This window comes from Vicugna pacos, chromosome 9 (genome assembly GCF_048564905.1).
Source record: "Vicugna pacos chromosome 9, VicPac4, whole genome shotgun sequence".
NCBI lineage: Eukaryota > Metazoa > Chordata > Mammalia > Artiodactyla > Camelidae > Vicugna > Vicugna pacos.
The window spans coordinates 76,776,737-76,801,100 of record NC_132995.1 but is presented as its reverse complement, the minus strand read 5'-3'; the positions used below and the strand labels follow the sequence as shown (position 1 = coordinate 76,801,100).

General features: G+C 40.1%; 1 long non-coding RNA gene across 2 annotated transcripts in view; it reads right to left on the bottom strand.

Moving 5' to 3' along the window:
- Nucleotides 1-24,364, bottom strand: part of LOC140698312 (uncharacterized) — an 89,122-nt gene that overhangs the window by 40,572 nt on the left and 24,186 nt on the right. Inside the window, exon 3 of one of the 2 annotated variants that reach the window (XR_012076051.1) lies at nucleotides 396-564. The exons of the other annotated variant lie outside the window; for it this stretch is intronic. This is a non-coding gene — a long non-coding RNA (uncharacterized lncRNA). Of the gene's footprint in view, nucleotides 1-395; nucleotides 565-24,364 lie in introns of those variants that run through there. 2 annotated transcript variants of the gene reach the window in all.

The following is a 24,364-nucleotide window of genomic DNA, read 5'->3' as shown; positions in this document are numbered from 1 at the left end:
ACTATATTCAATATCTTGTAGTAACTTATGGTGAAAAAGAATATGAAAATGGATATATGTCTGTTCATGTATGACTGAAGCATTGTGCTGTACACCAGAAATTCACACATTTTAAACTGACTATACTTCCATAAAAATATATATACACACAAAAAGAACACTAATACTGTGACTTAATATTCTTTTTACTTTGCCAAAAACCTCTCTCAACTATTGCATACACGAAAAAGTGGTAAAATCTCATTAACTCATCTGCAAATTAGTGCACAACTGACATCTCAGTATGTATATAGAGGCCATGTTCATCTCCATGCAAATGAAGAAAGAGCACAGGCCTCTGGGGTCTCTCTTGCTGTGACTTCTACTACCACATTCCTAATCATGTCACAAAAAGAAATAAGCAACTTCCTAAAATAAAGAATTCCACTGTAAGCTTTTCAATCCATCATTAAGTCCCTCTTTCCTCATAAGACAGAGTTTCACATTTTAGAATTTAAGAGTGCTGAGAAAATATCCTTCCATGTTTAAGGAAAGCAGATTAACTCTTGAGGAAATCATCATTCCCTGTGAGAAAGACAAAAAACAGTACATCAGGGAAAATACACTAATTCATGGCTTTCTAAATAAAGCATGATCATTGAGCAGTACTAAATTGGTTGTCCTGTGTGTCAAGTTAATCTCTTCGTTATGTGGGACCAGGCTGGCTATTTTATGTTTCAACCCATCTTTAAGAGCAGCATTTGATTAATCAACTTAGTGATGACAGTTTTTAGCTAGTGACTAAACGATTCATTTACTGAGGCTCTGTTTCAGATGATCCAAGCTACTGTGAGCAAAAGAAAGACAAACCTCAATTTGGAAGCTTAGATTAGTATGCCTAGTTTAAACTCTTCACTTAACTCTAGCAAACGAGATCAGAAGTAAGGATGAGTTAATGGGTAAATCTCAACCATAAAAAGATAATTATCATCAAATACAGGGCAGGCAAACTCTTGCAGATTATTTCATGTTAAAGAATACATTAAAAAGTTGCATATCTGGGCTAATTTAAAGTTGGTGGATTTCAAAAACAGTGTGACAGAACATGTCATTTCAATTAGCTAGCTACCAGAAGTCACCATTACTAACCTCAGAACTGTTTTAAACGACCCCCTCTGGAACTGTTAACACAGACTGAAAGGGCAACTCGTTTGTCCCCTCTATTAAAGGCAACTATGAAACTAGTCTGGAGAGTCCAGTCTGTCCATTTATAGCAACAGCTCTAACACCCAGCCCACAGCCCAAATCTAGTCTGCCACCTGTTGTGCAAGTAAAGCTTTGTTGGAGCACCATTACCATAGCTCATTTATGTATTAACTATTTCACGTGACAGTGGAAGAGCTAAGTCGCTGCAGCTGAGATCTCACGGCCCAAAACCTAAAATACTTACTACAAGACAGTATAGCACCTTTACCGGGACTTTGCTGACCTGTGCTCTCATCTACTGGCTTTCAAATTTTTCAGCAATACAATCTTTTCATACAAAATCTCGTTTACAAATTTGAAAGAAATGTTTTAATTTATTAGTTTTATAAATTAAGATATAAAACACTTACTTAATATGAAGTCAATCAATGAGAGCTACCAGCAGCTTCGTTGAGCACAAAACAGAAATGAGGAGCGCAGGTGGCAGCTGCAGTCAGAGCAGCAGCCTTATTTTTTGTTTTGTTTTGTTTTGTTTTTGTTTTTTAATGTTGTTTTGGTTGCAGAGAATTGATTCACACAGATAAGTGGCTGCAAATAGTAACAGTTTTTTTAAAGCTCCCTTGCAAACTCAGGATACTCTACAATTAAAGGATGATAGAAGTTTATTTCAAGAAACTGCACAAGTGAGTCTGGTAGCCCAAGTGAACACACTGCTGATCGCTGAAGTCTGGCCCCTAGTACTTTTGTTATGTGTGCTTTTTATTTCCATCTTAAAAACTTTTTTTAGTTTAAAGAAATGTTTAGCTTGCCACAAGGGTTAACTGTATATAAAGTACATAAAACTGCCTGCCAAATACTCTTCCCTACTTATGAAAAATATCTTCCCCTAATTTCGAACACGTGGTCTTAGTAGGAGCTTCCGTGTTCCCCGACACCATCCTCCCACCCAAGCCAATCCAATCACAGCCCGTTCCAGAAGTCTCCACCTAGGCATCAGAAGCAAGACGCTCCCACTTCCTCACCGACGCTGAAGCAGACAGACACGATGCGGCCTGACTGCTGCTGCCCATGGTAGTTGTCCGTCCCGGAGAAGTACTGAGTATACGGGGAGGAAACTGACACACCAAGAGAAACGAGGTGAAAAACGGAAACAGTCTTGGTGGCACTGAAGACTAGGTTCCACAGAGGTAACTAGAAATCCTTAAGACCTAGCTGCGTCCCTGTCCCTGCTGTGGTTTGGTTACAAAACCCAGCAAATTCCCACCTTTTTTGTCTGAGGTGGTCTGAGCTAGATTTGAGCTGAGTGTCCTAACTGGTTCACACACACACACACACACACAAGCATAAATGCTTTTATTGCAAACGTGTGAGTGAACGTCTGGAAGGACACCTATGATGATGGGTTTTTGTCATTCTTTCTGGATACCCATTATACAAACTCCCTTTTCTAAATTTTTGCAATCCTCCCATTCCTTATAAGTCTTGGTGAAAAGTCAGCTGCAATGGTCCAAGTAGTTCATTATTAGAGCTTCAACTAGAGAGGTGGTAAGCTAGACCCAAAGAATGGGATAGATCTGGGAGCATACTGAGGGTAAATCTGGCAGAGCTGGGTGCCTGAATGGACATGGGAAAGAACCTAATGACAGCTGTCAAGGGAAACCTCCGAAGTTCTTGCGCTGGTAACTGAATGTGATGCCTTCATTTAAGACAGAACGAAGAAACGGGCACAAGCTTATGAGGAAAGACAAACTCTAGCTGGTCTATAGTTAAGTTCTGAGTACCTATGAGATTTCTGGATAGAGGTATCCAATAAACAGCTGGAAATGGCATTCACAGATTCAATTCAGAGCAGAGGAATCTTCAGCATTAGATGATGACAACTGAAATCATGAGAACGAAGATCATCGAGGGACAGTATGCAACGTGAGAAGAGCAGTGAAAAGAAAAAATGGAATCCAGAGGAATACGTTAGTGATAGGTAAAGGAAATAAGGATCTCATCAAAGCTGTGGAGAAACAGCAGTCAGACAGATTCGAGGAGAACGAGTGTGGACTATCTAGAAGCCAGGGGCATACGGAACTCAGAAAGGAGAGCTTGGTCAACTTTATAAAATTTGGCAGAAAGGTCAAGTAAGAAAAGATTGAAAAATGTCTGTGGATTTTGCAAACAGAATGTATCTACAAAGTGCATAATAAGGGCATTTCTAGGGATGCAAGTCTGGAAAGGGCCCCTTTTAAAAAACATTTTTAGGGACCTAGAATTTAAATGTATATAATAGTCAAGAATAAAATGTCAACACAATAAAAATTCTGTTCTGATTCAACCTGCCTGCCATTTTTCAAGTCATTAGGTTCGGATTCTGGATGAGGAAGGCAATAGTTTACATCTTCTCTGTAAGCTCAGAAGCCACAGAGTATGTTTTTTCACACAGCTGAAGGAATTACAAATGGTCTCCTCTTGAATATACACACACTCTCTCCTCTGTTTTTATTACATTTTAAATAAGACTTTAAAAATGCTAACTTATCAGAAATACACAAGAGGAAAAAGAAACAGCATGGATGTAACCTCCTACTAATGAGGCACTAACGCATAATTACTATAATACACGTACTTCTCTCTACAGGCGAATATTTATAAACACTGGAACAGTCTAGTTTGCAGTGAAATCTCATGTACAGACTGTTTTTCTCTTGTGGTTTGTCCTTTTTTTCTTATTGTGGTAATACTTAATGAATTTCACAGGCTCTGCTCATTCTCTGAAAATACTGAATAAACCTGTATACATAATATGTGCTGCCTTCAATTAGTATATAGAGATGAGATATTAAGCTCCATTAAACACACTAGCATCAGTAAAAGTAGTCAATTATCTCTATTTTAAATACTTAGCATTGAACTGAAACACAGTATGTTAAAACAAAACCAGTTGAATTAAGTAATTCCAACAGCTGGAGTTTATGGAGGGAATCGGCAGAATACAATTAAAGTAATTTAGATTAAATGCTGGTAAGGTTGAGGAAGCCCATTAAACAGAACCCTTTTCTCCGCCAAGTTCCGCAACGGATGGAGGGCACTCCACTCACCCTGACCCACGCCGCTGGAGACGCAGGCTCCCCAGCTGTTAGGGAGACCAAGCACTGAAGGACAGTCTCCTCCAAAGACCACGCTGTGCAAATACTACCATTTGTTCATCCAATTTCTATTTTAGAAAATTTACATGGAAAATCATGCAGTGCAGAATGTAATCTGAAGAATGCTTTTGCTCAATGTTAACCTCCCTTACTTAGTCTGCAGCTGGATTTTATTTTAATCCAGGGACGTGATTCTGGGCTCAAGCCCCGTCCCTACAAATGAGTCTACAGATTCATAGTCAGTGCGTATCTGTAGACACATTATTCTATCTCGACAAGCAGAACCAAAAAGAAATAAAGTGTAGAGCCATGTGTTTACACCAACCCTGCAGTTGGGGGAAAGCAGAACAAACTTGACTGAAATCGGTTAATAACCATTTGTGTCATTGGGGGGGCGAGAATCACCTACTGCTCAATCCTCTAGTTTCCTTGCGGAGGAATTCTTCTCTTGCCCCACCTCTTTTTCCAACCCACAGAGGTACCATGAGTTACCCGTGTAGTGAGTTTGAGAGACGAACTGAGCATACAAAGCCTAGCCACTTGCCCCCACTGTGTGTGTGTGTTTGTGTGTGCATATTTTCAACTGCTTGTAGGAAGCACACATTCTGCAATGTGTGAACAACATCAATCATTCATTCAACAAGCCTTTATTGAGAGTCTACTATATTCCAAACATGAACTAAGCCATGGAGATACAAAAATAAACAACTCCTGACTCCTAAGAAATAACTCCTCCTCTAAAAAAACTTCAAAGAAATAATGCTGCCAAAATATTGAAAGTTTAGATAATCCAAATACATAAGAGAATCTGTGTAAAAAGGTGGCTTCTCAGACCAGAGAGGTATAAACTGGACCATTAAGTGAGCAGGATTGAGATATCTGGGTAGCCATCTGGAAAAAAGCAAACTTTCATCCTTAACTCACACCTTAAGCCAAGTTAAATTCCAAATGCATCAAAGATTTATTTAATGTACAAAAATGAAATTTCAAAAGTTCTAGAAAAAACATGGGGAAGATTTTTCATAATCTTAGAGTGGGGACGATCTAATCATGTCTCAAAACCTGAAAGCTGTTCTTATCTGGAAGTTTGACTAGGGAAGGATCTGCTTGCAAACTTCCTCACATGGTTAGCAGAATTCATGGCATCTTACTTCATCAGCAGCAGCAACAGAGAGAGCAAGTCTCTGCTGCTTCCAGTCTCTGGCCTCTAGACCTCATTTTAAAGGGCTCACCTGATTATGTCAGGCCCACCCCCAGACAATCTCCCTTTTGATTAACTTAAGGTTGAGTAGTTAGTAGCCTTAATTAGATCTTCAAAATTGCTTCATCTCTGACATATCCTCTTGGGTAGAAGCAAGTCACAGCTCTGCCCTCATTCAAGGCAAGGGAATTATACAGAGACATCACTCAATAGGAATCCCTTTAGCGTATGTGCCACAACTCCCTAACATAAAGTGCTCCAAGAAGTCTGTTAAAAAAAAAAAATCCAGTGGAAAAACTGGCAAAGAAAATGGACAGTTGAAACACACAACTTCCAGGCAAAATATACATGTAGCTCTTCAACGTGAAAAGATGTTCAACCTCATTCTTACCAAGAAAAATACCTTTTTGAAAACCCTATCATTACAGCAAAAATATGAAACTATTAGTATATTAACTGTGAAGTAATATGCATTCTCAAGCATTGCTGACAGAGTATCAATTTGTCTAATGTTTATGGAGAATAATTGGTAATTGGCAGTATCTACAAATGTATGTCCCCTTTGATCTAGACATTCCACTGTGAAAAATTTATCCGAAAGACCTATCAGCATATATTTGAAATTATATAGATTTCAGCAACACTTGCAAGAGCAAAAGATTACAAATAACTCAGGAATCAGAGGTCTAATAGGGATGAGATAAGTTAACTTTGGCACACTCATATTATGGAACAGTATGCAACTATGAAAAAGAATGAGAATGTATACAAATGCTGCTATGGGAAAAAAAAACCAATGTATAGAACAGTATACATCACAGCTACCACTTGTGTAGAATAAGAGAAAAATAAGAATATGATTTGTATTTGCTTTCATATGTGTAAATAAATCCTGGAGGGCATGGATTTACATCTGGAGGGGACATACATCCATTTACATGTGTATCTGGATGAATATATAGGTGATGACAGACAGGGAGACAATAGACAGAACCTTTTACAACTCATACCCTGTGGTGGTTTCTCTGCTGCTATCTACTCATAGCCACACCTCCAGGCTTAAATTCAATCCAAATTAAAGTTGTATTATTCCAACATTCAGTATAGAAAAATTCCTGTAGATCTGCAACAGAAAACCAGCTATTTGCAAACCAGATGATTTGTAAACACCATAAAGTTTGAGAGGCATTGATCTAAAAAGCGATTCAGTTCCCAGAGCTCCTCCCACATCCCACAGAGCCACAAGACTGCTCCCTCCCACCCAAACAGAGGGTAAGAGGTGCTTCTCCTCAGCAAGGTTGAGCCCGGGAGCACCTAGACTCAGGGACACTGACACAGCTGAAGACACGAGTGGAGTGACAAAGAACAGGGCTTCTGCTCAGCTCTGCTCAGTGAAGAGCGAGGCCCACTGTGCCTTTACCTGTCAGCCCTGCAAGGCCTAGGAACAGGCTCCCGTTCCCAAGCAGGACATTACACATTTCCATCCAGCCCAGGAGGAAGGACCGACACGTACCAACGTTTGGGGAGTCAGTAAGAGTCAGTTCATCACTCTACCACCTCTCCAGTAAAAAGAGAGCAGGGCACACAGCTCTGACCCAAGTCAGAGGAGAAGGGCAGTGTTTTAAAGGCAGTGTACACCCTGTTTCTCAGATTAATCTCTGGCCCAGCGCCCACAGGAAAACTGGCAATTGCTCTCACCCATTGGTGATGGCTGTCTACAACACACAGGCAGGGAAAAAACGTGACTTATTAGGAATGCATTCCGCAAGCGTGGGGAGGTGATAACACGATGCTAACAGTCCACATTTACCCAGAACCATGATGGTACTTTCCCTGTGCTACCTCAACTCAGTCCTCACAATCGAGGCAAAGACTATTACCCCTTCCCACAAATGAGGAATTTGAAAGCCAGAGGGACTAAACAGACTAACAAATAAAATGGCAGATTGAACGTACACCTACCACCTTTGCTCCCCCCAGAAATATTGCTTATTTTCAGAGAGATAAGGGGAACAGGAAAGATGGCAATATTTTTGGAAACTGGTAAATAAACTGAGGATGGTAAATGACTTGGCAATCCCCAGAGCACTGACTCTTCAACTAGTGGCGAGGAAAGCAGTGAACCAACGTAACTCACAGGGCAGAATCCCAGGGTGAAGGGAATTAGAGTTCAGGCCACTCTGGAAGTGAGGGGAAGCAGAGCAAGCGCCCGAAAATAAGGAGGACTGGCAGAAACATTTAAGCAGCAAGTAGATCCCCACAGCTGCTCCTCCGCTCCTGCCCGTCTGCCATTGAGGGAGAAAGGCACAGCTCACCCCTGGGAAGGGCAGCAGGCCCAGGGGCGAGGCCCCTGGCTCCCAGGCGCTGGCCGTCGGGCACGGCCCCCAGACAGCACACTGCGGGAGTCTCTGCAGCCCGCCTGGAGTCTGACCAGCCCCAGAGGAAAGCCCCAAACACACCGATGCCAGAGGCTCCCAGTAAAGCAGCCTCTCTGCAGGGAGTCACAGCCACAAGCTGCGCTCAGAGGCTTAGAGCTGCCGACTGATTTTAAACGATACGCACTTATTTACCACAAGGCTGGCAAAGCCCAGAGTATATCCCAGTACCTAATGTTGGCTAGAATACAGGGCAACAGCCTCCCTCACATACCGCCCCCTCAGAATGTCGATTAGTGTAACCTCTTCGGAAAGCAATTTGCCTGAACATTTTACAGTAATTTAACCCTCAACATTTTCACCAGCAATTTACTTGCAAAAATAAGCCAAGCTGTAAGTGTAAAGATGTTCACTGAAGCACTGTTTATCATAAAAACTGGAAGACAAAAGTTAAATGACCATCAATTTTAAAAAATGATTTAAGAAATTGGGTCCATTCATCATGTGGAATACTATACAGCCATTAAAAAGAGTGGAGTAGATCTGTATGTGTTGCTATGCACGATCTCCAAGGTGTACTGAAAAGTAAAAACAATGTGCAGAAGAGTAAATATAACCATTTCTATTTAAAATACATACATTTATATTTATACACACTCATACCTATTTATACAGACACACCTATGCTTGTACTTGGAACGAAAATGTTGAGTGCATTTCTGGAAACTGTTAACAATAGCAACATCTGCAGAGAAGAATCGTGGGTCTGGGACAGGAGGAAGATGTTTTTTATTGTATACATGTGATTGACTTTTTTTTACCATATATGTGTACTTTTCCATTTAAAAAACAAACAAAATAATGAAAGGATATTTTAGAAGTTGTGTATCTTTATCTGAAGCATTAGCTACTATTAGAAATAAAATACTCCCATATCTACATCCTTGATCTAGAATTCTCTCCCGACACTGGGAATTTAAGTTAAAGTCCAACACATCTAAATCTAAGTTCCTGATCTAGCTACCTCACCCATGACTACCACCGCCATCAGACATGTTCCGTCCCTACGCTGCCTAGTTGGACCATACTCCATCCAGTCTGCTGAGTCAGAAACCTGAAGGTAATACAAAACTCCGACTTGCCCCTTCTCCCGATCACTAGCCACCAGATGCTATCATTTCTACCTCCTGAACTGCTCACAGGTCCACATCCAACCGCCACCCCTCTACCTTAGTTAACACGATCACGTATCTCCCCCAGATTACCTCACTACCCTTCTTACTAAGTCTGCGTCCAGCATCTCCTGAGTCCATGTTCCACACAACTGCCAATAGCCCCAATTCCATCAGCCATTTCCCTGCATCAGATCCTCAGTTCTTCGTCTGCGTACCATGTAACTGTGATCTGGCCCCCCCAGCCTCATCTATCGTCTCGCTACCCTTTCTTCCCCTCCCCCTCAACAACACAAACACTTGCAGGGCTCCCAGTTTCATCACGTGTGGCCCGTGTGGCTCCCCCTTCCTGCAGGGCTTTTGTCCCCTCCTCTGCTTAACTCTCATTATTCCTTAGTGTGTTTTACTTGGTGCCACTGCTCTGATTATGAACCTCTTCATAACACCTCTTTTACTGTCTTATCCCCGAATTCTATCACACTTCCAGGTACGTAATGGGCTCTCAGATAATATTTGTTGAATAAACGAAGCAGGCCAGGAAAAGCAGGTATCATTCTAATGCAGTATTAACAACTCCTCCAGCCTAAAATAAGACCTTCCTTGAAAACAGTGATTCTTGTCAATGCACCTTTTGATTCAGCTTGCACCTCTACATCCCGTCTTAAAGATAACTTTCGTGAATAACGTTTTTATGTTGTGCCTTAAAAATTAAAGCGGCCACATCCACAGAGAAGCCCACTGAGAGGTCCTGCCAGTGAGCTGTGACAAAATTAGTACAAATGGCCCAAGTAAGAAAGTAATGATTCTCAACTAATTAAGGTTAATATAAATAAATTGTAAAATATTAAAGAACAATTTCCAGTCTACCTGTGGTTAATCCTTTAAAATTGCTGCAACGTTGACAAGGGGAAACTCCAATTCATTTAACCTAGGAAAGGTCAGAGGTCATAGGAAGTTATGTTTGAAGGAACAGTGGAAGCAGGAAAAGAAAATTCAAACTGTATAAAGCCCTTATGTAGAATGTAAAACATCCAAACCGCAACTCATTTTCCTTTTGCCTAAACGCCCTGCACTTGCAGAAACATTCTCCATCACCTTGACAGTTTTCTTTTGTACACAAATTTTATTTAGCTGAATTATTAATGCTGCTTTTTCTGTGCCCATACCTTAATTTTTCTCTCTTCATTCACCTGTCATGAGTGTTTTGATTCACACTTCAGGAGACGGTGAACAAAATATTTCTTTGGGAAGCTGGATAGTGTCATGGATGTTTTTGCACTGGTAAGAGATTATTCTGTTTGCCCAGTTTTCTTTTTTAAATGAGCATTTCTCCTTTTTTATAAACTGTCAGTCACTGAAATGATACTTTAAACTGTACTGAATGGATAATAGACAGACTTAAAAGTATGGATTGTGTGTTGACAAGAAACCATAGCACAGAGAGACTCCAGTGAGCAAGCAACTCACGACATGAAATATGCGCCTTCAGGAAAACCCCTCCGGCTAGTAAGAGGAGACAGCCATCAGTATTGTTCACGAGAGTATTATTTCAGTTGAGCAGCTAAAGCCTTCGCGTGTTTACTAGCGTCATTCCACATAAGCACCCAGTGTCTATGCTCAGAACATGTCTGATTTAGCCGGAAGTTTTGTTAAAGCAAGAGTTGTGGACAGAAGTACTCAAGGGTTGAGGTTATAGCAAGACAAACTATTCAACTTTAATTGACTAGGAAGGAGGTGATTAACAAGCTTTCAGATCTTTTTTAAAATGTACTTGTAGTTTTCTATTTCATTTTACAATAAACTAAACTGTAATTACTGCAGAGAAAGAGATAGCAAGTCTGTCTTTATGCAAAAGTTCCTCACAACACTTTAAGAAAGAACAACGCCTCACCAGCCCCCACTGACATCGCAGAGACTCAGCTGAGACGTTAGGAGACCATGTGTACAAACACCCTGTGATTTCAAACAGACAAGCTCGTTGGGGAGAAAAAAGTTTTGTCTTTGATTCCTTTTGGAGTGATAAAATGAAAGGGGCAGCAATACATATTTTAAGCCCTGTGAATTCACAATGGAGCTTTAAAATAAAGAGGTAAAAACCTTTGAACTAACAAAGGTCCATCACCATGTACTTTTTCCTCACAAGCGCCTTGTAAAGGAAATTAGGCTAGATGGAGAGACAGCCGACTTTTGCCACTACACCTTTAGTAACACAAGCCATTTCCAGACCGCATCAACCTGACCCGAATGGACCGTGGCGTTGACTCCTCCTGGACCTCTCCTCTTATCACACGGAGCTGTTTTGAGCCCAAGGCCCCGGGAAAGCCCTCCCTTTCCGACGACTTACATCTGAGTGTCTCTTTGTACTAGCCCACAGCCTGGTGTCTAAGGGCGGCATTAAGTGGATGAAAGTATCCCGGAGACTACCTGGGCTTTTACACGCCGCCCTGAGATTAAAGACCAGAAGAGCCTCCTTCTTCTGAGGATATTGCAGTTTTGGCTGGGGGGGGGGGGTGATTTAGTTGAGGTGCTGGGTTTTCAGGAATTTTTTTATTTTTTGCTGGTTTCAATTTATTTTCTCTGTAGTCTTCAGAGGCCAACAAAAACACAAAGGCTCTTATATTGGAAAAAGAGAGGAGGCTTTTACTACAAATGATTCCTAATTATTCCTTTGTTCCAAAACGCCAGCAGTTAGAGCTGCTGAAATGGAACCAGTCATCACTGCGTCCTGACGATGCATTCATCCTGAGCCCTGGAAAAGAGCCTGATGTAAGTTCCCTAAATGCAACTGGATGGAAATGACGACTCAGTCAAATTCAAAATCTAAAGGGAAAAGTGGAAGCCAAAAAAATCCAATAGTCTATGTGCAAACTGCCCATAAACACATGAAGGAATCAGGGAAATGCAACGGAACACGGCACAGCTTGCGTACCTACTTTCTACCAAGTCGGGGAAAGACACAGCATGACGATTAAGGGCGCGGGCACAGGAGCCGGACTCCCAGGTTATTCGGCTAGTCTCACCAGCCCTGTGACCTCGGGAAAGTTACTTACCCTCAGAAGCTCAGTTTCCTTACCTATGAAATAAGGATGTAACAGTATCCACCTCAGTGGGCTATTTTAGAAAAGGACTTTTGAGAGGAAAGGTGTATTGGGGAAGGAGGGGACGGCTCGGTGGTAGCGTGCACACTGGGCATGCACGCAGTCCTGGGTTCAATCCCCAGCACCTCCATTAAAAAGGGGGAGAGAGAGAAAAGGTATTCCAAGTATTTCACACAATCTCTCTCATACAGTATAGTCAATACATTTTAACAACTGTTGTTATTCTACAGAAAATACTTTCTCCAGTTCAATGAAACAAATTTAGAAACAGCATACGGTATGGTTTGGGATACTGGACTTGGTCCAGAAGGTCTGAATCTTGGTTCTGACCCTGCCGTTTACTTGCTGTGCAACTAGAAGCACAGTCTGAAGCCTCAGTATTTTCACCTGTATAACGAGGGAGTTACACCAGACGAGGTTTGTGCCCAAATGCCTTCTCAGCAGTACCACTCCACATGACCAAACTGGATTAATGCTCCTTCCCCAAATCCTGTTCCACTTGGCCAAAAGAGAAGTTTCATCTCTCTTTCCTAACCTCACATCTCAGTAAACTTCCCCATTTCAGTAAACAGCATTGCCTTTCATCGAGCCCTTCAAAACAAAAACCTTGAAATCGCCCTTGACAACTTTTTTTCACATCTCATATCAAATCCAGCATCAATTCTAGTGGCACCTACCCACAATATACATCCAGAATCTGACTGCTTCATCTTACATCCACAGCGGTCTAGTCCATCATCTCTTTCACCATCTCATCTCTGGCATGAGTTACTGCGATGGCCTCCTTCTTATTGGACTGTTTCCTTTACAATTATGAAATATTTCTCTTGTCTCTCATAATGCTTCTCAACTTACAAGTCTACTTTATCTGACATCAGTAAGGCTATAACAGCTTTGTTTCAGTTGGTGTTTTTAAGCTTATCTTTTCCTATCCATTTACTTTTAACCTTTCTATGTTTTCAAATATTCACATCTTTTATTCTTTGTAAGCAGCATGTAGCTGAGTTTGCGTTTTTATCCAGTCTTACAATCTCAGTCTTGTACATGCAGCATTTAGTTCAATTAGTTATAATTCAATTATTGACATAGTAGGTTTACAGATACAATTTTTATCATTGTTTTAGTGAAAACAGATTTTCGTTTACCATTTGTTTTCTTCTTTTAAAACATTTTTTATGGAGTTACAGTCATTTTACAATGTTGTGTCATTTTCCAGTGTAGAGCACAATTTTTCAGTTATACATGAGCATACATATATTCATTGTCACATTTTTTTCGCTGTGAGCTACCACAAGATCTTGTACATATTTCCCTGTGCTATACAGTATAATCTTGTTTATCTATTCTGCATATGCCTGTCAGTATCTACAAATTTCGAACTCCCAGTCTATCCCTTCCCACCTCCCTCCCCTGTGGCAACAAGTTTGTATTCTATGTCTATGAGTCTGTTTCTGTTTTGTATTTATGTTCATTATTTTTTATTTTTATTTTTTAAAACATTTTTTATTGATTTAAAATCATTTTACAATGTTGTGTCAAATTCCAGTGTACAGCACAATTTTTCAGTTTATACATGAACATATATATATATATTCATTGTCACATTTTTTTCTCAGTGAGCTACCGTAAGATCTTGTATATATTTCCCTGTGCTGTACGGTATAATCTTGTTTATCTGTGCTACACTTTTGAAATCCTGTCTATCCCTTCCCACCCCCCACCCCCTTGGAAACCACAAGTTTGTATTCTATGTCTATGAGTCTGTTTCTGCTTTGTATTTAAGCTTTGTTTGTTTTTTGGTTTTTGGTTTTTTTTAGATTCCACATGAGCGATCTCACATGGTATTTTTCTTTCTCTTTCTGGCTTACTTCACTTAGAATGACATCCATGTTGCTGCAAATGGCGTTATGTTGTCGGTTCTTATGGCTGAGTAGTATTCCATTGTATAAATATGCCACATCTTCTTTGTCCAGTCATCTGTTGATGGACATTTAGGCTGTTTCCATGTCTTGGCTATTGTACACAGTGCTGCTATGAACATTGGGGTGCAGGTGTCATTTTGAAATAGGGTTCCTTCTGGATATATGCCCAGGAGCAGGATTCCTGGGTCATATGGTAAATCTATGCCTAGTCTTTTGAGGAATCTCCATACTGTTTTCCACTGTTTTGAGGAATTTCCATGCAGTTTCCACCAAACTGCATTCCCACCAGCAGTGAAGGAGGGTTCCCCTTTCTCCACAGCCTCTCCAGCATTTGTCATTTGTCATTTGTGGACTGTTGAATGAAAAAGTTTCAGCAAACTGTTAGCTGACTCTTTGAATATTACTTATACTCTATTCTCTCCTCCTCTCCTTCTGAGACTTCCAGAATATTCCACATTGCTCTTATCTGTTTTTTCATTAATTTTGTCTTTGTGCTTATGCTTGCATATTTTCTACTGACCTGTTTTCCAATTAAAAATAAAAAACCATAGAGGCTCCAGATCATGTTATCTTCCACCGGAAAAAGGCTTTCCTCTCTGATAACAGCAAGGACAGCTATTGGGGGAACTAATCTTCTCAAGCCAATCAAGGATTGAGCTGGACTGGGGCTGTGGTACAGTTTGGGTAAAACTCAATCTCATTATGCTTGACACTGTTCCAAGGCATGGCTCCCTAAGGCTTTTAACTGTAAGCTGGAAGGATTTTGATTTCCCAAATCTGAAAGACGGAAGGAGACTCAGCTCTGCCCTTCAGAGGGTCACAGCTTAGTTCTTTACCTGCCTGCTCCATATGGCTTCAAATGTGGCAGATGTCTTCAAGGGAAGATCAGCTATGTGTCTGAGACCCCTTAGGTCTCAGATTTTGTTATTCTGGCACTCATAAAGTCAAATTTCCTGACATCTCTGTGTCCCAGAAATGGTCTTCTGCCAAAGGTCAGGCCTAGGTATTTTCACCTCTAGATGCATCCAGAGTCAGTAAGTGTCCCAAATGAAAAGCACGTGTGAGTCAACTCACTGCTGCCTCTCGGGGTGGCATCCATTGCCTGTTTCGCTTGCGGATTTCCCCCCTCGCCCCAGAAGGCGTCTTTTGATTCCTAAGCATCATTAGACTGTAAGATATTTCACTCTACTTTTCAGGAGCTTTCAAACTAAGCTTTTTAATCTCCTGTGAAGCCTCTGAATTCAGCAGGTGTCTTATGGGGAAAACTGGCCATGCATCTGAGATTCCGCCAGTCTTGAATTTTGTCACTCTGGGTTCCACATAACCAACAAACCCTTAATTTTCTCCAGAAGTAGCCTTCAGCCTGGATCAAATTCTAATCCTTAAGCCATGCCCAGAATCATCAAATGTCCTCAGTGGGGGAAAAAACCTCCTGATCATCAGCTTTCCCTCTCTGAAGTTATAGTCTGTCTTGTCCTCATTCCTCCCATAGGTCTCCCACAGCTTTTTAAATTAATATTTTGAAATTTATCCAGCTTTTCTAATTGTTTGAGCAGGAACCTTGCCCTGCCACAACCTACTGCATTGTGCTCAGAAACAGAAAATCACATATGTTTCCCAACCGCCGTTGCTGCTTCCGTCCCGGCCGCACTGTTGGCTATCTGCCGCACAGAAGCCAGGCTGATCCTTTTCCTTTTCCCTTTTTCAGTCTTATTAGGTAGAACTATTACAGTTTGACTGCACATATACATTATATTGCATGTAAATACGTATATACAATATACTGCACGTATTTTTTTAGTTTATCTATATGTACTGATCATTATTTCCAAGGACAGATTAGAACTTCAGCTTTTTAAACTTGCATAGTTATCAAAGGAACTAAAGCCAACCACAAAATGAGAATCAACAGAATGCGGTACTCCAATCATAAAGCACAGTCAGATGTGCTCACACATATTCAAGAAATCAATCATCTAAGTTATAAATAATAAGTAGTTCATCTGTGTCCTTTTTTCTTAGATTCCACAAATAAGTGGTATCATACGGCATTTTTCTTTCTCTTTCTTGCCGACTTCACGTAGAACAACAATTTTCAGGTACGTCCATGTTCAGACTGACTCTTTTAAACCTTAAATCAGATCACATCACTCCCACTGCACTTATAATAAAATCCAAACTCCTTACCGTGCCTTCAAGGGCCTCATGCTCTCGCCCTGACACTTCCCTAACCCCATCTCTTGGCTTTCTCTTCCTTGCTCACTGTGCTTCAGAATAGTGAACAAAATTTTACTACTAGATATATTCTGTGGGTAGGTGCTCAGGCCTTCCAGTTACGCCTCAAGCATGCTCACTGGAAACCTGCTCTTGTCCACGGTCTCACTCTATCTTAGAGCATAAGACCTTGAAGACCAGGGGCACTGTATACCTTTTTCACCTATTTTACGCCCAGCACCTAAAATAGGCCCTGGCCATATCATAACTGCTAGATGAATTTTAACTTAATCAATGAGTGAATGAAACTGAAGCTGCCTTGGCTGCAATGTGGCTGGGTATTAAGTCCTGCTTAGTCCTCTTTACCACCTACGACAGCCCAGATAATTGAGAACTAACTGCATATTTTTTAACAAATTTAATTAAACTCTTACAGGAGCCCTGAAACATGTCCAGAGCAAGGTGGGGTTCCAAGTATCACACTTTGGAAATTAAATGGATCACCAAGATCCCTTTTAGTTCTAATATTCTAGTCAAAGATAACATGGTAGGAGAAGAGTTGCAGCTGAATATCCTAACAGATCTGCTTCAGTGATACGTTTTGGGGGGCAAGAAAAATATATGTCCTGAGATGTCATAATAATGAAGCGGCTGAATATTAAAGGCAAGAAGATCAGTAACTATGCACTTACTTCACAGCCCCTACTTATTTTCTAGAGAAACCTTTTCACTGCAGTGCCCAGGTTTTATGAACCCAATCAAAATCAGTTCTAGGACTCCCTCTGAACAAAAAGGACACTCTTCTCCAGAACGCACTGGAGTCTACACAACCAGACATGTTTCTGGCAGTTTCATGTTTGTAACTCAGATTGTTGCAGTTTTGCAGTGTGGGTTCATTAAGAGCTTAGGCATAGTTATACAAGTCTCCCTTGCAGGTGAGATGGGAAACAAGCAAGTGTTCCCACTGACCTAGGCTCTACTTCCGTGAAGATGAAAAAGGATTTCATGTATACAGAACTTCACGAAGGCAGTGGCCACATAAGGCCCAGACACGCCCAGCCTCCGGAAAGGACTGCACTGCATCAGGAGAGCCCATTAGCAGTCACTCACACCGACCTGGTACTTCCTTTCCGCCTCTACAGAAAGCATCACTTCGCTCTCTCTCTCTCTCTGCAAAACTTCCCATCATTCCTCAAGGCAAGACTTCCCTGAAGCACCAGCTCAGAAGCCACAAAGGCTGCTGGCTGTGCCTTCGGTGCCTATCCCTGCCCACTGTGATATGTATCCTCCATGATTCCGTGGCCTCAAGGAGGGCATGGTTTGGTTCTATTTGCTTAAATAAAATAACATAAAAAGCATGAGTTGTTTTAAAGACGAAACTCATTGAGTTAAAACTTAAAATGAGCAGTAAGTACCTCAGACTATGTAAAAATTATTTAAGGACAACCTAAATCCATGACTGGAAGGTAAATTATTCTATGAGTGAGATAATGCAAATTTTCTCCGGTGTTTTTCTTAGCTCAATTTATTAGCATCATCAAATATTATTGTAACACACTCATAGGCCACAACTAATATTCTACATCTAAGAGAAAAGTTCAAGGTAATCTGAGATTTACACAAGTTCTACTTACTTTTCATAAATAACCTTTAACTTCCAAGTATTCATGTTAGATATAGGTAGTTACCAACAAAACACTTGAGAATTTTTCGTGCTAGTACAGCTAGATTTTGCAAAGACAAATATGATTTCTCTTCAAGTTAGCCTTTAGAATTCAGATACTTAAAATACTTCTTACTTCTGGGATGAGATCAAAATTGAAAATACTTTTGTCTCTAGATTCTCAGGAGCATGATGACCAAATAAATAAAAACTATTACTTTTCACTTGTAAGCCTTAGCCTCTAATTCAGAAGTTTCAAATGGTCGCCAGTAGACCAAGTCACATATAGATGAGTTTTATTTGACCCACACAGTGTTTTTTCAAAATCTGAATTCATTGCCAACATTTAAAAATCAAGAAATGTCACTTTAAAAATCCCGATGTTCAGCCTGTCTTGAAAAAGCCTTTGTCAGCTGCACCATGCACAGAGCGCCAGCCTGAGCAGTAAGTGGGGCTGACATCCACGCACACTCGTTTGCCAGGTCCACAGCCACTAAGAGGAAGGAATGTCTTTCTCTAATCTGCACAAAGGTGCTAGATAGTCCAGTAATGACACACAGCAGCAATCATCTGGAAGATTTAGACAGAAGATGTAAGTTTGAATTTCCTGCAGTCCCCACCACTCATGATTACCCTCTTGCTTCTCCTTGTTTCTCTGCAGACATTTGAGTTTACAACTGTCGGACAACGTCAAAAGGAAACAACACTTTTGTGTATTCAACTAAACAACATAAGTTGACATCCACTTTGCAGAGGCAGATTGCCCAGCTGCTGATACCAACACACACACTCAGCAGTCAGGCTTCACACTCAGATAGACCTGGCAGCTGTCTAACGCTGGGAACGTTATGGGGCCTGTCTATCAACTTCCTTATCTGGAAAATTAGACTAATACTACCTACTTTATAAGTTTGCAAATTAAAATGCAGATTAAATGAGATGACATGTAACATAATGCTTAGTGTATTTTAGGTATTTTTTAGTTAGTTGATTTATACTGTTGTGTTAATTTCTGATGTACAGCAGAATGATTCAGTTATTTCTTTTCATATTCTTTTTTTTATTCAAGTACAGTCAGTTTACAATGTTGTGTGAATTTCTGGTGTACAGCACATTGCTTCAGCCAAACGTGAACATACATATATTCATTTTCATATTCTTTTTCACCATAAGCTACTACAAGATATCGAATATAGTTCCCTGTGCTGTACAATATAATCTTGCTTATCTATTTTATATATATACCAGTCACTATCGGCAAATCTCAAACTCCCAATTTATTCTTTCCCATCTCCTTCCCCTCCCCGGTAACCATAAGTTTGTTTTCTATGTCTGTGAGTCTGTTTCTGTTTTATATATAAATTCATTTGTCTTTTCTTTTTTTAGATTCCACATATGAGTGATCTCATATGATATTTTTCTTTGTCTTTTTACTTCACTTAGAATGACATTCTCCAGGGCATCCATGTGGCTGCAAATGGCATTATTTCATTATTTTTATGGCTGAGTAGTATTCCATTGTATAAATATACCACAACCTCTTTATCCAGTCATCTGTTGATGGACATTTAGATTGTTTCCAGGTCTTAGCTACTGTAAATAGTGCTGCTATGAACACTGGGGTGCAGGTGTCTTTTTGAATTAAGGTTCCGCCTCTGGACATATGCCCAGGAGAGGGATTGCTGGATCATATGGTAAGTCTATTTTCAGCCTTTGGAGGAATCTCCATACTGTTTTCCACAATGGCTGCACCACACTGCATTCCCACCAACAGTGTAGGAGGGCTCCCTTTTCTCCACAGCCTCTCCAGCAATTATCGTGTGTGGGCTTTTGAATGATGGCCATTCTGACTGGTGTGAGGTGATACCTCATCCTAGTTTTGATTTGCATTTCTCTGATAATTAGCGATATTGAGCATTTTCTCATGTGCCTATTGGCCACTCGTATGTCTTCACTGGAGAATTGCTTGCTTAGGTCTTCTGCCCATTTTTGGATTGGATTGTTGGCTTTTTTCTTATTAAACTGTATGAATTGTTCATATATTCTGGAAATGAAACCTTTGTCAGTCACATCATTTGCAAATATTTTCTCCCATTCTGTAGGTTGTTGCTTTGTTTTGCTAATGGTTTCTTTTGCTTTGCAAAAGCTTATTAGAAGTTTAATTAGGTCCTGTTTGTTTATTTTTGCCTTTATTTCTATTGCTTGGGTAGACTGACCTAGGAGAACACTGCTGAGATGTATGTGAGATAATGTTTGGCTATGTTTTCTTCTAGGAGATTTATTGTGACTTGTCTTATGTTTAGGTCTATAAGTCATTTTGAGCTTATTTTTGTGTATTGTGTGAGGCAGCATTCTAACTTCATTGATTTACATGCACCTGTCCAGTTTTCCCAACACTATTTGCTGAAGAGATTGTCTTTACTCCATTGTGTGTTCTCTCCTCCATTGTCAAAGACTAACTGACCAAAACTTTGTGGGTTTCTTTTTTGGGCTCTCTGTTCTGTTCCATTGATCCATGTCCGTTTTCTTGTACCAGTGCCATACTGTTTTGATTACTGTAGCTCTGTAGTATGGTATGAAGTCTGGGAGGGTCATTCCTCCAGCTTCATTCTTTTTCTTCAGTATTGCTTTGGCAATTCTGGATCTTTTGTGATTCCATATAAATTTTCATTATCTGACATAAATGACATGAATGTTCTCCTAGGGCAGCCTACCCAGGCAATAGAAATAAGAACAAAAATAAATAAATGGGACCTAATTAAACTTATAATAAGCTTTTGTAAAGCAAAGGGAACCATAAGCAAAACAAATAGAAAATCTACAAAATGGGAGAAAATATTTGCAAATGATGTGACTGACAAAGGTTTCATTTCCAGAATGCATAAACAGTTCATACAGTTTAATAACAGAAAAACCAACAATCCAATCCAAAAATGGACAGAAGACCTAAGCAAGCAATTCTCCAATGAAGACATACGAGTGGCCAATAGGCACATGAGAAAATGCTCAATATCGCTAATTATCAGAGAAATGCAAATCAAAACTACGATGAGGTATCACCTCACATCAGTCAGAATGGCCATCATTCAAAAGCACGCACACGATTAAGACGTGTAGAGAAAAGGGAGCCCTTCTACACTGTTGGTGGGAATGCAGTGTGGTGCAGCCATTGTGGAAAACAGTATGGAGATTCCTCCAAAGGCTGAAAATAGACTTACCATATGATCCAGCAATCCCACTCCTGGGTGTATGTCCAAAGGGAACCTTAATTCAAAAAGACACCTGCACCCCAATGTTCATAGCAGCACTATTTACAGTAGCTAAGACATGGAAACGATCTAAATGTCCATCAACAGGTGACTGGATAAAGAGGTTGTGGTATATTTATACAATGGAATACTACTCAGCCATAAAAAATAATGAAATAATGCCATTTGCAGCCACATGGATGGCCCTGGGGATTGTCATTCTAAATGAAGTAAAAGGCAAAGAAAAATATCATATGAGATCACTCCTATGTGGAATCTAAAAAAAGAAAAGACAAATGAATTTATATATAAAACAGAAACAGACTCACAGACATAGAAAACGAACTTATGGTTACCAGAGGGGAAGAGGGTGGGAAGGGATAAATTGGGAGTTTGAGATTTGCAGATACTAACTACTATATATGAAATAGATAAGCAATAAGTTTATAATGTATAACATAAGGAACTATATTCAATACCTTATAGTAACCTACAATGAAAAATATGAAAACGAATTTATGTATGTATATATATGACTGAACTATTATGCTGTACACCTGAAGTTGACACAACATTGTAAACTGACTATACTTCAATTAAAAAATTTTGTTTAAAACAAAACACAAAACAAAACAAAAAGATAGGAATTTTTGGAGTCTAGGGATGTCCCACAGGCAGTCAAGAAAAGTGCTGGCCAAATGTGGAGTTAATGGCTCTTGAACACCATCTCCTCTTTAAAATAAAACAAAAAGCTGGTACACCCAGAAAACTAACTTAATTGTCCTCTGTCAAAAATACATGGAGACTTTGGCAGGGTTTTCTCAACAGGGAAAACAAGGTAGTTGACGCCCTCTAGTTAGCAATTTGAATCAAAAATGTAAAGGCAAATGAGATTTGGTTTTCCAAACCTTTCTTTATAATGATCAGTATCATTCACCCTCCCACTTACTTTCCTTTGGAAACTTGCAAGACTGGTATAATACACTTTAGTGGTCCAGGTTCCTCATTTTCTTATTAGTATAACTGGAAAATGCGATGCTGCCTCTACGTGTGTAATGTAGCACAAAGGCATGCTCACTGAAGCATACAACCAGAATGTGTCAGTTCAGAGGGGAAAAAAACTCCTATCTCTGGCAAAATATTTTACACTGAAAACTACAGTTATTCCAACACAAGACTTACTCAGTGATATACCCGGGGGGGAAGTGGCTTCATGCTGCAATAAATACCTTACAGCACAAGGTCTGTTTTGAGCTACCTTCTTTTTAAAGGATAATGATTTTATTTTTAGCTGTTCAAAAACTAGGCAATTTGTGATCATATATTCCCTAATATGGAAGGTTCCAGTGGCTTCACTTTGATCACCTAGATCTTATGCTGTTGAAAAAAGCGAGCTAGTGATATATATTATATACATATCTGATACCTGAATGCTTTGTTTTTAAGGAAAGAAACGAGATTTTTCTATTTCTACTAGTGAAAGGGCTATGAGCAGAGCTGCCATTTGATGACTCCTGTTACTTGAGTAGGTGCCTGTAAAGGGCCAGGTGGTGTTTATGCAGATGACTGAGCAAGTTACAATGTGTTCTTCCTTTTGGATAAAACATTAGTGTATCAGATGTGACAAATCAGATGTTCATCTTCCGCACTTCTGCATTATTTTACATTGAGAATTAGATGATGTGCTGGCTTAGCTTTTTGCTTTTTTTTTTTTCTTAAGAATAAGTTCATAAACAAAGTTCCTGCTACATTCTGCATAATCATAGTCTCACAGAATAGCTAACTGGCCAGGTATTATGATAATTACAACTATATCTATCCTGCACTGTACAAAAGAAAAAGCATGTGTTCTGGGTAATAAAAAGCACACCATTCATATACCCTAAGAGCTATCTACATATTGTCCATTCCTATACTTTTGTTGTCAAGGGAAAACATGATCTTCTCATCTTGACATCCTGCAATGAAGCACCTGATGCTCCAGTGTCCAACTAGGAAATTAGCATTTTCTGAGCACCAAAACTCAAGGCTCAAAACCATTCTCCACCATGCACACAACTAACGTCTACTTTCAATCAATCCAAAGGGATGCATGCCTTTTGTAGATTACATTAAAAAAGTAAACCAGACTTTAAAAAAGCTCCAAAATAATGTTTAAATATACAGATAACATTCCCACCTTCAGAATTTACAGTAGGATTGCCCCCATTTAGCATTATCATGCTTACAAACCACTCCACTCCCTGGCTACTCTCCTGGCTACTACTATTTTGTCCAAGAAAAGACAGAGATTCCCTATGCACATAGATTTTCAATAAGAACCACCGAAAACTTAAGCTGTTTTGTGGAGCTGGTAGCTTTATTTTCAGAGGTCCTGTTATGAATTAGAACAGTACTCTTTCACTAGTGAGAAACTAATAGAGTAAGGCAGGTGAATAGCTTAAGGGCTCTTCAAAATTCTACTAATGCTCTTAAGTCATGTATCCATTCAACAGATACTGAGTTCCACTGTATGCAGTTCGAGATAAGACCTTTTTACCAGGAGACAAAGAGAGGAGTTATAAATGCCATAAGAGAAATCCAAGTATACTAATGAAATTTCAGAGGGTAGGTGGAATCAGAGAATAATTGATGGAAAACAGTGTTTTCATCTGAGCCCTTTCTTGCTATCAGCTGAAGGCCACTCTCTCAGCTTCAAGAGGCCCTGCAGTTTGTCACCACGTGGCCTTCTCACGGCGTAACAGCTTACTTCTTCAAGTCCAGCAGGAGAATCTCTCTCTCTTTCTCTCTGGACTGCTAAAATTAAGTCCCGTCTCATCAAAGAAGTCATTGCCCATCACCTTTGCCACATAATATAACCTAATTAAGGGAGTGACTGTCTTACAGTCCCAGGTCCCATTCTTGCTCAGCAGAAGGGGACTATACAGGGCACGTGCACCAGTGAATCTCGTAGGCAATCTTAGAATCCTGCTTCCACAGTGTACTCCCAGAAGCAGATCCCAGGACAAGGACTGATATGAAAGTTATTTATTAAAAAGTTTTCCCCAAAAAGCCAGTAAATGAATAGGGAAGTGGGCAGAGAGGTTAAGGAAACCAAGCAAGGATGCCAATATCCAGCAATGGGGTGGAGGGTGGGAAGGGATAGACTGGGA